At 41.4% G+C, this 15,659-nt stretch overlaps 1 protein-coding gene across 2 annotated transcripts in view; it reads left to right on the top strand.

Annotated features, from left to right (window-relative positions):
• LOC126106508 (uncharacterized) overlaps positions 1-15,659 on the top strand; it is a 127,659-nt gene that overhangs the window by 40,031 nt on the left and 71,969 nt on the right. The gene's annotated exons all lie outside the window — the stretch shown is intronic.

Here is a 15,659-nt window from a genome sequence, read left to right as displayed (position 1 = left end):
TCCTTTACAGTTTTTACCCTCTACAGCTCCCTCTAGTACCATAGAGATTATTTCCAGATGTCATTATAGGTGTCCTATCATACCGTCCCTTCTTCTTTTCAGTTCTTTGGCCTCGGAAGTGCACAGAACTGGCATTATGAGCAGAGACTGGTCCTACAGAGACAGCTGCACAACGCATCTGCTCTCCAATGCCGTCTGCCTAGAAGTGAGACCTTGTTTAACTGTTGGTCTTTCTGTGGCAAGTGGCTATAAGAGATCCTCCTCAACTGACTGCTCCCATGTTGTCAACCCAGTTAGTGTTGTAGACATACTCCCTCACAGGAATGATAGAACCATCTGTCCTTGTTAATTTTTCCAGTAAGATCAATTTTGCACAAGGTCTGAGCCTGGCAGTATTTCATCTTTGGAGAGTTGGGGGATAAAGCACTGGTCACACTTCCTTTCGCAGAAGGTGGGAATTACACAAAATCCTGCCCCCCTCCTCCTGCCTCCTCTGAAACAGGACATAGAGCTATGTGTACCATGCTGCTCCTCTACTGTCTCCCTCTCTCTCATCAGCGAGTGTTTTAAAAAGTGTATCTATAAATGCATATCATTGGCTCAGTATCCCATATTCTGTTGTGTGGTGATGAATCAGATTATTCTTTTCACTATAAGGTGTCTGCTGTGCAGTTTGACACCATTATTTGTGCCCAAAGACAATTCACATTGGATGCCAACAGAACATTGTGGAATGAAAAAAATAGCCGCACTTAATAGGTGAAACATTGCTTGTATAGCCCAAAAACATTGCTTACGTAGCCCAGAATTGAACAGTGTGAGAGAGATTACGAGGGACTGTCTGTGATAGGGAAAGGTCAGAATTTAGTAGTAGAATTTATTAATGATGAAAGCAAAATTCTTAACAGATGTTCTTGACCAAAGTTGTATAATAAATTTTTCACACAACTGAGAACCAAATACGGAAATTGTCATCCAAACATTTAAAACACATCATTCATTCGCTCAAGAATAGATATACGTACAAATTCATCAGACAACATTTAGAAGGCTGTACATTGCACCTTTTTCTTTATTCTTTATATCATTTATTTCTATCTAAGTACCAAATAGAATCAAAGAACTTTAGTAGACTGTTGAAACAACTTTTATTAATAAAACTTTATGTATTTACGTTGTTATTTATGCACAGTGTAGGCTTTTTCCTTTGTACAGGTATTGTAAAACCTGTAGGAAAACTCTGATATGAAAAATATCAAGTCCTGATACAGCCTTTGCAATGTATCACAAAAACAAAGCATAAGTGTCAAGAGACAATTTTTTGAGGTACAGTACAACCCCACTCTACGTTTCAAGAATTAACATTTTCCTGTTGTTCACAACCTATTTTAATGCCCTGTGTCAAATTTCCTATGTTTATAACATTAATTTGCACCCATTTTTGCATTAATATACCTGAAATTTTCCCACAATTTATACTTTATGAAATAATGTTCATGGAGAAGGAACTGATGTAATTGACAGAAAATTATGCTGACTTCCAAGTAGTATTTATAAATGTTCAAGTGAATAAAGATATCATGATCTGTCAACAGTTTTCAAACTGTCTATAGTGCATGTGTCACTTTGTGATCATCATAATATCTTCGCAAGTTTTTTTGTTTAGCCAGTAACACATCTAGTTGACACTGCTGCTCTCCTTTGTGCTGCTTAAATGTTTATGATTTAAATAATGAAGCACTTGCACCAGTTATGTATTTTTCCATGTTTGGCACAATGCATTTCAAGAATATATTCTCCTCCCCCCATGAACCATGGACCTTGCCATTGGTGGGGAGGCTTGTGTGCCTCAATGATACAGATAGCCATACCGTAGGTGCAACCACAACGGAGGGGTATCTGTTGAGAGGCCAGACAAACGTGTGGTTCCTGAAGAAGGGCAGCAGCCTTTTCAGTAGTTTCAGGGGTAACAGTCTGGATGATTGACTGATCTGGCCCAGTAACACTAACCAAACGGCCTCGCTGTTGTGGTACTGCGAACGGCTGAAAGCAAGGGGAAACTACAGCCGTAATTTTTCCCGAGGGCATGCAGCTTTACTGTATATTTAAATGATGATAGCGTCCTCTTGGGTAAAATATTCCGGAGGTAAAATAGTCCCCCATTCGGATCTCCGGGCGGTGACTACTCAGGAGGACGTCGTTATCAGGAGAAAGAAAACTGGCGTTCTACGGATCGGAGCATGGAATGTCAGATCACTTAATCGGGCAGGTAGGTTAGAAAATTTAAAAAGGGAAATGGATAGGTTAAAGTTAGATATAGTGGGAATTAGTGAAGTTTGGTGGCAGGAGGAACAAGACTTTTGGTCAGGTGAATACAGGGTTATAAATACAAAATCAAATAGGGGTAATGCAGGAGTAGATTTAATAATGAATAAAAAAATACAAGTGCGGGTAAGCTACTACAAACAGCATAGTGAACGCGTTACTGTAGCCAAGGTAGACACGAAGCCCATGCCTACTACAGTAGTACAAGTTTATATGCCAACTAGCTCTGCAGATGATGAAGAAATTGATGAAATGTATGATGAGGTAAAAGAAATTATTGAGGTAGTGCGGGCAGACAAAAATTTAATAGTCATGGGTGACTGGAATTCGACAGTAGGAAAAGGAAGAGAAGGAAACATAGTAGGTGAATGTGGATTGGGGCTAAGAAATGAAAGAGGAAGCCGCCTGGTAGAATTTTGCACAGAGCATAACTTAATCATAGCTAACACTTGGTTCAACAATCATGAAACAAGGTTGTATACATGGAAGAACCCTGGAGATACTAGAAGGTTTCAGATAGATTACATAATGGTAAGATAGAGATTTAGGAACCAGATTTTAAATTGTAAGACATTTCCAGGGGCAGATGTGGACTCTGACCACAATCTATTGGTTATGAACTGTAGATTAAAACTGAAGAAGCTGCAAAAGGGTGGTAATTTAAGGAGATGGGACCTGGATAAACTAAAAGAACCAGAGGTTGTACAGAGTTTCAGGGAGAGCATAAGGGAACAGGAATGGGTGAAAGAAATATAGTAGAAGAAGAATGGGTAGGTTTGAGGAATGAGATAGTGAAGGCAGCAGAGGATCAAGTAGGTAAAAAGACGAGAGCTAGTAGAAATCCTTGGGTAACAGAAGAGATACTGAATTTAATTGATGAAAGGAGAAAATACAAAAATGCAGTAAGTGAAGCAGGCAAAAAGGAATACAAACGTCTCAAAAATGAGACGGCAGGAAGTGCAAAATGGCTAAGCAGGGATGGCTAGAGGACAAATGTAAGGAGGTAGAGGCTTTTCTCACGAGGGGTAAGATAGATACTGCCTACAGGAAAATTAGAGAGACCTTTGGAGAAAAAAGAACCACTTGCATGAATATCAAGAGCTCAGATGGAAACCCAGTTCTAAGCAAAGAAGTGAAAGCAGAAAGGTGGAAGGAGTATATAGAGGGTCTATACAGGGGCGATGTTCTTGAGGCAATATTATAGAAATGGAAGAGGAGGTAGATGAAGATGAAATAGGAGATATGATACTGCGTGAAGAGTTTGACAGAGCACTGAAAGGCCTAAGTCGAAACAAGGCCTCGGGAGTAGACAACATTCCATTAGAACTACTGACGGCCTTGGCAGAGCCAGTGCTGACAAAACTCTACCATCTGGTGAGCAAGATATATGAGACAGGCGAAATTCCCTCAGACTTCAAGAAGAATATAATAATCCCAATCCCAAAGAAAGCAGGCGTTGACAGATGTGAAAATTACCGAACTATCGGTTTAATAAGTCACAGCTGCAAAATACTAACGCGAATTTTATACAGACAAATGGAAAAACTGGTAGAAGCCGACCTTGGGAAAGATCAGTTTGGATTCCGTAGAGATGTTGGAACACGTGGGACAATACTGACCCTACGACTTATCTTAGAAGCTAGATTAAGGAAAGGCAAACCTACGTTTCTAGCATTTGTAGACTTAGAGAAAGCTTTTGACAATGTTGACATTCTGAAGGTGGCAGGGGTAAAATACAGGGAGCGAAAGGCTATTTACAATTTGTACAGAAACCAGATGGCAGTTATAATAAGAGTTGAGGGACATGAAAGGGAAGCAGTGGTTGGGAAGGGAGTGAGCCAGGGTTGTAGCCTCTCCCCGGTGCAATTCAATCTGTATATTAAGCAAGCAATAAAGGAAACAAAAGAAAAGTTCGGAGTAGGTATTAAAATCCATGGAGAAGAAATAAAAACTTTGAGGTTCGCCGATGACATTGTAATTCTGCCAGAGACAGCAAAGGACTTGAAAGAGCAGTTGAACAGAATGGACAGTGTCTTGAGAGGAGGATATAAGATGAACATCAACGAAAGCAAAACGAGGATAATGGAATGTAGTGGAATTAAGTCGGGTGATGCTGAGGGAATTAGATTAGGAAATGGGACACTTAAAGTAGTAAAGGAGTTTTACTATTTGGGGAGCAAAATAACTGATGATGGCCAAAGTAGAGAGGATATAAAATGTAGACTGGCAATGGCAAGGAAAGCGTTTCTGAAGAAGAGAAATTTGTTAACATCGAGTATAGATTTAAGTGTCAGGAAGTCGTTTCTGAAAGTATTTGTATGGATTGTAGCCTTGTATGGAAGTGAAACATGGACAATAAATAGTTTAGACAAGAAGAGAATAGAAGCTTTCGAAATGTGGTGCTACAGAAGAATGCTGAAGATTAGATAGGTAGATCACATCAACTAATGAGGATGTATTGAATAGAATTGGGGAGAAGAGGAGTTTGTGGCACAACTTGACTTGAAGAAGGGATCGGTTGGTAGGACATGTTCTGAGGCATCAAGGGATCACCAATTTAGTACTGGAAAGCAGCGTGGAGGGTAAAAATCGTAGAGGGAGACCAAGAGATGAATACACTAAGCAGATTCAGAAGGATGTAGGCTGCAGTAGGTACTGGGAGGTGAAAAAGCCTGCACAGGATAGAGTAGCATGGATAGCTGCATCAAACCAGTCTCAGGACTGAAGACCACAACAACAACAACATTCTCATCGTCAAGTGCAAATATTTACATAAGTATGTCTTGTGGTAACTAAGAAATAAACAGTGTATGTGTAATGGTTTGACCCTGTGCAGTTTACTGCATAATGGAGGTGGCACAGTACCTTATAACTACAAAACGATGACAGCAGTGCAAGAGGCACAAAACAAAAAACATTCTAACATCACTCAAAATGCTTACGTAAATATTTGTGCCTGAGAATGAGATCACATTCTGGAAATACATTATGCTAAGCACGAAAAAATGCATAACTGATGCAGTCACGCAAGCATTATCTAAGTAATCAATGAAAAAGTTGCACCCTTTGTAAAAACATTGATTATGATGAATGAAATGAAATCAGACATTTCTGCTTTCCAGTTCTAGTTAAATCAGCACCTAAATACAGTGCAAAATCCAGGTTACATATATTATCTAATAAACAAGTCCCAGGTGAATGTTTTAATGCCTATTACTTACAAACATCATTTGTAAAAAACGAAAATGCAATGGGAGTCATATACACAACTTTTCTTGCTTAAAAAGTAATTTCCCACATTTTACATTTCATTTTCCCGCATCTTGCATCCCCCACCCCCCTGCTTTTTAAGTCCCTTGAAAAGTGTAGAAGCGGGGTTTCAGTAGGTTGTAAACGGTTAACATAAATGAGTGACACATCAATTACTTCAGGATGGGCACCACAGCCTCACTGAATTTGAAAGGGGATGTTATTCCACATGGCTATATTTTAAATTACATTATTTCACCCTGCTGTTTTGGACAAAGCCTTTCTCAAGTGCATCTGTTGTAACAGATTCAGCTGCATTGTTCCCATGTTATCAGAAAATCACTTGCCATGTATCTTTGTGCGTAGTGTGGTTATCAGTGTTCATCATCTTTTAATGCCTGGCTGTAAATCACACTTACATCGTTTGCTTGATAAGTGTGATTTATAGCCTTGTATTACAAGGTTATGAACATTTACAATCATGGTATGCACAAATATGGATGGTGCTCAGTTTTTTGATGAGATGAGGACAATATATCCTCATCTGTCACCATAGAAGTACTTGACAATGGGCCGTGCTTGAAACTAGCAGTGCAGAATAAAGTAATTGAAAATGTAGCCTGATGTAATAATGACCTCCTTCAGAACTGACACATTTAAAAAAAAAAGTTGGAGTTGAAGTTTTAAGTGAAGTGTTCTCACAAACACCAAAATTCAGATGTCCTGTGTATGCAGGATAATAATGTATAACTCTAGGTCAGCACTTACGTGATAAAAGATCTCCAAAAATTGCCACTGATGTTCTATGGAGAAGGTGAAATGAAACACACATGGCATAAGAAGGAAAAACCCTTTTAATTAGGTGCATTCATGGAACACATCACCAAGAAACTGATGGTGATGGGTTAAGAAGAGACCATAGTACGAAATCCATTTAAAATGAATGAGCATCATGGTGATGATTGGCTAACTTCCAATGTTAGAATAAGGAACCCCCTACCCCCAAATCAGTGTTTCTGTCGGTACTCTGCAATTTCAGCTAACTCAGTATTTCAGAGCTCTACACTTGTTACAGTTAGTTGATCATTAACAAGATTTGGATAGCATCAGGTATGTTGCTCAAGATCGTACCACTGTTTGAGAGGTATGATAAGCCTTGTATGACTCTTTCTGTGGAACACATTACTACAGAGCTTGGGAAATCACTTGGGAATTGGGATATGTACACATGGATGTGATTTGTACATTCCCCCTCTCTGGGTCATGTCATACACAGCATAGTTCTCATCTAAATGCTTCTGGTAAGAAGTAGCTTGCAAGGCTACTTGGCAGAAGCGTTCATTCTTACCAAAGCAGTACCCATCCTGTCACAGTGATAACCGATGTATTCCTAAGGCCTGACTTAGGGCAAATTCATCTGAAAGACAGACCTTCAGAATAAATATAATTACAGTTGAAACAGCTATTAGCAAAATTAAATACAGTAAAACCCCCGTTTTACACTTTCCAGTGGACTGCCCCAAAAAGTGTATAATGCACAAAAGTATAAAGTACAGGAAGCAAAAGTCTTTCGTAAAATCACATTAAAAGATATTCGTGTTTTAATGTGAAACTTATTATTGATAATCATTATAAAATTATGGTGAATAAAACTTTTAACAAAATATTGGTCAAAACACTAAAGTTGGCGGTATTTGTAAACAGAGAAGAGAGCAATAGGCATGAAATCTACAGTTTGTTACTGAAACGGTGCTGATGTTATTCAGAAACGTCCTAAGTGAGGAAGAGGGTTGAAATTGTCATGTTATGGAGCATCTTGATGGAGAATGTTTGTGTGACATCAGGTTGTACCTGCCTATATGGTTTAGCGGATTTCACACAGAAGTAATGATGATTCATGAAAGCCCATTGTAGAGACATCCTCAGGGACTCAGCATTCATTTGCTGAGTCTGGGCTTGGCAACCCTGGGGTTCCTGAGCTGGGGACTGGTAAGTGCTGCCAGTCTCCTGTTACCGTAAGCTCTGGGCTTGACCCAACCACCACTGTTTGGCGCGGCAGTGGAATGTTGTGTGTTGCAGGGAATGGGGATATTGGCTTGACTGCCCAGATCATGAGGATGGTAAAAACCTCTATAAAAAAAGTTTCTATCTCAAGGTGTGCTGCGTGCTGATGAGATGCGTGGCTGTTGAGATGGAACAGTCATTAGCGGGCAGCCTCTGGGGAACCCGCCGCACATCAGTTGTAGAAGGGTTACTTAGGCACACACTATCTGAGTGGACCCTTGTTTCCCTAGCTGTTCATAGGACCGAAATGGAACCCTCGAAATCTTCTTCTTCTCATCCCAGTGGGAAGGGTGTACCGCCTGGGATTATTCACACCCAATCCTCTAAACGAACGAGGAAGGCTAGCCCTCCTGGTAACCTGCATCAGTTGAATTATAGTAACAGGGCTGAAGGAGTCATAAATCAAAATGTGTTTTTGGTCATTAAGAGGAAACAAGGGACAATGGAAAATGTGTTCTCCTTCTATATCCATAAAGACTCGGAAGGACTTGCTGGAAGCCTGAAGTAAATTAAGCAGCTGTGTTCCCTACTGGTCGAGACTAACAGGGCAAAGCAGGTATAACTACTTACAAAGACCAGAAAATTAGATGAATATTATGTAACTGTTGAACTGCATAACTCCGTTAACTCTAGCAAGGGTGTGGTCACAGGCCATGCCATTATGGGTATCAACATATCCAGACTTAAACAGGAATTGATATTACAGGGGATAGTGGACGTAGAGCAAAGGATGCATAGGAATAATGGAGAAGTTGAGAAGACCACCACCTTCATTGTGACCTTTAATTCTCCAACGTTACGTGACCACATCATGGCAGGTGTCCTCTGACTTAGTGTTAGGTCTTATGTACCTAACCCTATGGGGTGCTACAAATGCCAGCATTTTGGTCACACCACGTTGAGTTGCAGGGAAATGTAGAAAGGCAGTACATGAAGCTGGGATTGACTGTCCGTCTCCAGTAGTCTGCGTTAACTGCTCTGGGAGCCACCCACCCTGGAGCTGAGACTGCCTTGTTTTTGCAGAGGAACAAAAAATTCAGGAACTATAAATTACCAGGTGGCTCCCCTATGCTGAAGCCAAAAAGGAATATGAGGCAACAAAACCTCCTGTCTCTACCATTTCTTATACTGCCATGGTGCAGAAACTGTTCCTAAGGTTGACGCCTCGATGCAGATATCATCCAGTGTACAACCATCCACCACCAGCATCTATACTTGCATGTGTACATGCCAAGGCAAAATGATTAAGGATAAAGCAGTCCAAGTAACCACCACAGGAAATATCAGCAACAGTTCTGTAGTAAGTGTCAAGAAGGCACACAACAAGCAGAGTGCCTCCAGTTCCCTCTTTCCCCCTCATCCTGGAAGGGACGGGGTGCAGGGAAAGGTTCATTGCGTTTGGGTCAAAAGCTGTCCTCACTGCCATCAGACATCATTCTTTAACGGCTGACTGATGGAGAGCACATCATGGAGTTAGATGCCTTGGATCCAGGCAGCCCCTCCACTCCTCCTCACTCCACAAGTGCTTCACCTGTGCAGTGCAAAGATAGGGGTAAATTAAAAACCACATCGATGAAATGGCTCCCGTCCTACAGTGGACCTTGCAGGTGTTCAGGATGCATATGGAGGAACTCCCTCTCTTATCACAGAGTAGACCACTGTGTCTGTCTTTCCAGGAGACTCATTTCCATCAATCGTACATCCCTGAGCTGCGAGGCTATGTGGTCCACAAAAAGGACGACTTGAGTGGAGAGAGAGAGAGCGCTAGAGGGGGCAAAGGCATTTTCGTCAGTACTGACTACCACTCCTCACCTTTCTCACTTACAATGACTTTACAAGCAGCTGCTGTATCAGTGCACGTTGACAATATGTTCCTTTTCTTGCCCCCACATGGTGCACTTGATGAAGAGGCCCTAATTGACCTTATTACACAGATCCCCCGCCCCCTTCATCCTCTGTGGTGATTTTAATGCGCACAATGTGCTTTGGGGCTCTGCAACTACCTGCCGCATGGGTAGAGCAATTGAGAGGCTTCTCGTGTGATCACACACATACTTCGTAAATGCGGGACAGAGCACTCACCCCTGCACAGCGACTGGGTCGTTATCTGCCATTGATCTCTCGTTTTGCTCTCCAGCTCTTGTTCACACTGCTCAGAGGGAAGTGATCGATGACTTGCGTGAAAGTGATCACTTCCCGATCTGGATTCACCTGCCAGATGGGGTGGAACTCGAAAAGAAACTGCTGTAATGGGTGCTCGGTAGAGCTGACTGGACACTTTATAGCCAGTTGGCACAGTTTGAACATTGTGCGAATGTCAAGGCATGGGTGGATCGTACTACCAAAATGATCCACCACACTGCTCCAGCATCCATTCCACAGTCCACGGGTCAACAGAAGAGGCAAACTGTCCCTTGGTGGGGTGCCGAATGCCGCTCTGCAATCAGGACCAGCCGTGTGACTCTGCGTAGGTTCAAGAATCTGCCAGGGGTCAAGTGTTGTCCAACTGCAGAGAATCTTGCAGCCTTTCGGGTGGCAAGAGCAAGAAGAGGTCATGGCAACAGTTCCTGAACACCATTAATTGTTCCAACAAAAGTTCCATTGTGTGGTAGACTATCAGGAAAATTTCTATGAGAGGAGGCAAGTGCTCCAAACCAATCCAAGAGACATTGCCCAAACTATGCCGGTGCATTTTGCCACAGTTACTGCAACAGCCAGTCAGGGTCCAGGTTTCCAGCGCCATAGAGCAGTTGCTGAGAGGTGTAGTTTGGACTTTCACCTCTGATGAAGATTACAACTGTCTATTTCCCATGTGGGGGCTGGATTCTGCAGTGTCTGTGGCTCATGACACATCCCCTGGTCACGGCAGGATCCATTACAGTATGCTGCGGCACATCATAAGGTGAAACAAATATATCCTCCACGCAGTTTTTAATATCATTTGGGCGTCAGGCCACTTTCCCGGCTCGTGGCGTGAGGCAGTAGCAATTCGTCTTTTAAAACCTGGGAAAGACCATACATGCCCCAGTAGTTACCGTAGTGTTGACCCCACTAGCTGCATTGGGAAGACCTTGGAGCAGATGGTCAACTGCTGCCTTGTCTGGAGCTTAGGATCCAGGCAACTCCTTAGTCGCTTTCAGTGTGGGTTCAGGAGGTATCGCTCCACCTTTGATAATCTTCCCCCCTGGCTATATAACAGGCTTTCCTATGCTGGCATAACCTTCTACGTATAATTTTTGACATCGTGAAGCCATACAATACTACTCGGACACATCTTATCCTGGAGCAGCTTCGCGAATGGGGTTTTCGTGGTTGTCTTCCCATTTTTATTGAGTCCTTCCTCTTGCCATGATATTTTAGATACCGAGTTGGTGACATCCTGTCTGATCGCTTTGAGAAGAACTGTCCCACAAGGTAGCGTTTTAAGTGTGACTGTCTTTATCGTAGCTATTAATAGCATTACGTCCATAGTGTAAAGTCCTGTCAAGTGTTCTTTGTTCGTGGATGACTTCTCCATGTTTTGGTCTTCTTCAACCCTCACGACGACATCATGTCAGTTGCAACTAACTCTTCGACATTTGGATGAATGGGTACTGAAGAGTGGTTTTAAGTTTTCCACCGAGAAGTCTGTGTGTGTTCTTTTTAACCATTCTGGGCCTCATATTTGACTCTTAAGGTTATGCAGTTACCACATCTTATGTGTCTGACGAAACAATCACTTAACGCTTTAAGTATTTTAAAATGTCTTATACACAGTACCTGGGGAGCAACCAGGACTTGTCTGCTCCAGTTTTACAGGGCATTTGTGCAATCTTAGCTCAATTATGGGTGCACAGTGTATGGGTCTGCGAGACCCTCTTATTTAAAGATGTTGGATGTGGTATACCATGAAGGGATTTGGTTGGCCACTGTGACAAGTTCCATACCAAGTCTCTTTGCAGAGGCGGGTGCACTGCCACTTCACATCAGGCGACAGCTACGTATGGTGTGCCAGGCGTATATAACTGTCCACACCCCCGTGTACCATTGCTCAGCCTCCATTGGAAAGGCATTTTTGTAACTGGCAATAGGCAATATGGCCCTATGGGATTAGTGCACAGGATTGCCTTCTAGAGATGGGTGCGGTCGGTCTTCATGTTTTACATCGCTGTGGGAACAGATTTTCACCTTGGCTTCTCTGGAGGCCCAGACTTATAGTAGACTTGACAAATGTTAAGAAAGGTCGTACATCAGATTTTACATTTCAGTCTGTTTTTTAACGTTTTAAATATGCATCACAGTTTCGCAGTAGTGTACACTGATGGCTCCAAATAAGGGAATTCTGTTGGCTGCTCTGTCCTGTTCTCTGACCATTTCACCAGGATTCGCCTTCCTGAGGAGGATGCCATTTTCTCAGTGGAGCTCCACACAATCCTGAAGCACTGGAGCAGATGCGTCATATTTGGGACAAACAGTCTCTCATTTGCTCCGATTCCCTTACTGCCTTACAATCATTAGAGAACCTGTACCCAGCTGAGGAGTTGGTCCGGCTGATATGTGACCAACTGGACTTGCTCCAATGGCAGAGTAAGCAGGTGTCTTGTGGGATGAGGAATGGCTGGCGATGTCGGCCAATAAGCTGCGATTGGTGAAATCAACAACCCGTCCGTGGCGTTCCTCCAGCCAGTTGCTCGGGCAGGATGGAGTGACCCTGACGTGTCTCAGAATTGGGCACTGCCCTCTCATACATAGCTTTTTACTACGGCGAGAGGATCCCCCGTTTCGTCATGCTTGTGGTGTGCACATCTCTATCCGCCATATTTTAACGGAGTGAATTTTATATCGTGATGCAAGGGTAGATGCCAGTATTGGTGAGGATCTGCCCTTTATTTTAGCTGATGATTAGACAAGTGTGACTAAGGTTTTAAAGTTTTGTGATGTGTCTGGACTCTGGCCTAAACTTTTAGGCTGAAGGCTTTAGTGTGTTGCAGAGTGGCTGGCGTTTTTTTTTTTTTTTTTTCCCCCCCCCAGCCAGCTACGTCCATCTGCTATTTGGTTTTAGCTCCTTATACTACCACTTTCTTCCTGTGTCAACGTTGTACTACTGACACAATACTTTGTTCCGTGGTCCTGTGCGGATATTGCACATAGTTTTCCAACTTCTGTTACTTGTGTCGTACTTACTGTTTTATCTTCCTGTTTTTTGTATTTTATTGATACTTGTCTCAATCTGTTTTTGTACGGGTGCTAAAGACCTTACTGTCGTGCGCCCATGCAAACGTGTCCATGTCCATTATAGAGACGACCATCTTCAAAAGCAGTGTTTATTTGTATAAATGAGAATGAAATTATCTTCGTACATCCATAGTTGAAATGGAGGACAGTGGAGTGTCAGCTGGTATAAATTTATTTTAAAAATGAAGAAATTCCTCCAGCTGTATTTAAGGTGTCGATTTTATTTTGGCAACTAGTTTAAACATTGTAACATCATCATCTTCAGGCCCATGCACTTGTTGACGTCAGCTGCATGCAGTTTACATCTACAGGTGTATGGACCTGAAGATGACGTTGTTACACTGTTGAAACTAGTTGCCAGAATAAAATCAACACCTTAAATACAGCCGGCGGAATTTCTTCATTTTTAATATAGTAATGAAATTAAGTTAAAGCTGTTGCAATACAACACAGTGAGCTGTAGGAAGGTAGCTATTGGGGTTACTGTTATAAGATCATGATTATCATTAAGTCAGGGACTCAACATACTTCCCCAGCCTTCCAAACACTGTGAGCCTATAATACAGGCAGCCATGACCCAACACACTGACAATGAAAATCTTGCTTACCACGCTAATGCTATGTTACATGATCAGTAACTTCACATATAGTCTGTGTTTTCAGTTTTGTTTCAAGGATGACTTTCAGTAGAAATATGATGTGGTTTTTGCACAAATAATATTAAAATCAATGTTAAAGGTCATGATAATGTCAAAGAAAACTTAAAATGTAGGAAATGTCATAACACAGTATTGTTAATGACAGGAAAGCATTCTGTTGAAAGAATAGGACCTATGTTGGGAACGACAAAAATGACCATAAAAAGTGGGAAAATGTAAAATGTGGGAACATAAAAATGAGGTTTTACTGTATAAAAACGTGAACAAAGCCAAGGACATTAAAGAAAAAGTATTTTGTGCCCTCCGTTGAAATAAAAGATGACTCAAAAATAAAAGGGATGAATTTCTCAAATCCGTACAGGAAAATGAAAGGACAGATGGAATTTTGGGAGATTTCTTGTGCAAATCAGAACACCACATGGAAATCAGTGAAATTGGACAGATCCATCTTGCTGTGTACATGCTGATTTCCTACTTGTGTACACTGAATAAGAAGATGGTTGTGGATTTAACAAATATTATGTTGAACAGCTTTATGGATGTTGTGCCACAATATTACATCAGTAAACACACAGACCTGTAGTACTGACAGTTTATAGGCTTCTAATAGGAAGCTACATAAAACAACTAGAAACAGTTTTAGTAATGTATGTAGACTTTGCTGGAGGATCATAGTTTTTTGAGGCTTTAATGTTGATTTTCTGTCAGTTAGTAATGACTGAGGGCATGTGGAGTTGTTGTTGTTCAACATGGCTTATTTTCCACAGTTAAATACTTTCTTACAAGGATTAAAACACATATTGCAACAGCTATTGATAAATTGTTTTCAATCCCAACAACTTGCTGTGATTTAGCTGTAAAACCATGATGGCTAGAAGTTAACAATGAATTATATTTGCTACTTAGGTACAAATCACAAAGGACAAGGGTCATATCGCAGAATCATAAATGATGACTTGATCAAAGTGTTTACTCAGAAATTGCATTATGGATGCTGGGAGAAATTAATTGAACAGGCAGTGTTAATGGAAAATTAAACCCCTCTTAAACAAAAAAGGTCAAAACTGAACGGAAGCAAGGATGATGTGTGGATAACTCCTGAGATGAAAGCATCTTGTGCTGGGGTAAGAGAGCTCTGCCTAATACAGAGGGCAAGCAGTAATCAAGATTTGAAACACAATTACCACCAGCATTGTAAAATGCTCCAGTCTGTCATTACAGAAAGCAAAACTCTTGTACTGTGCTCAAAATATAAAACACTCCAAGAGTAGGCAAAAACTATTTGGACCATTATTAAAACAAGAAACAAGCAAAAATAGTGACCCAAATGAAATTTGAGCTCTCGGAAAATAGCTCTGGAAGAAATGGTGACAGTTTCAAATTGTTGGCCACCAAATTCCAAAAGTATTTTCTGACAGTGGCAGCAAGCATTACGTCCACTTATAAACAGCCAAAGACAGACAGTGCATGCACCATCAGTGGACATTAGGTTCAAAAGTACAGCCCCTCAGGAGGCTATAGAATTTCACACGTCACTGAAAGGTACTAATTGTGCTGGCTCTAATGATCTTTTTTATCTTTTTTTCTGGCAGTATATTAAAATTAAGTGGTGGCTTGATAGGTTTACCATAAGCTATCTTCGTAATCAACCAATGACCATGTTAAAGTGCCTGCTTGCAGGACAGGGAGGTATGCTGGCCCCCAGCAACACTAGCTAGTGTACCAGCCAAACCGGATGTGGTTTTTACAGTTCTCGCATCCCTCTAGATGAATACTGGGCTGTCTCAGGTACACACTCCAAAAACATTTAAAAAACTTTCCCTCATTTGTACATGTAAAACACTAGGCAAAGATACATAGAGAACACTGATTCCGTCCTGGCGTGTGAATAGAAGACTGGATGACATCACCCATCTAGTCTCCTCAAACTTATAATCAGCAGCAGCAATGACCCTTGGCATATTTCATGGCAGACTTAAATATTCTGTAGTAATGCCCATCTACAAAACCAGAGATAAGCAAACCACATCTAATTACAGAACTATTTCACTCCGTCCAGTCTTCTCAGAAGTATTCGAGAAAGTGGAATGCAATATAATATTGGTTAATTTAATTGAGCACAACTTGTTGATGGCCTCTAAGTTTGGC

Source organism: Schistocerca cancellata, chromosome 10, assembly GCF_023864275.1.
Source record: "Schistocerca cancellata isolate TAMUIC-IGC-003103 chromosome 10, iqSchCanc2.1, whole genome shotgun sequence".
NCBI classification, from domain to species: Eukaryota; Metazoa; Arthropoda; class Insecta; order Orthoptera; family Acrididae; genus Schistocerca; species Schistocerca cancellata.
This window is presented reverse-complemented; position numbering and strand designations above follow the sequence as displayed.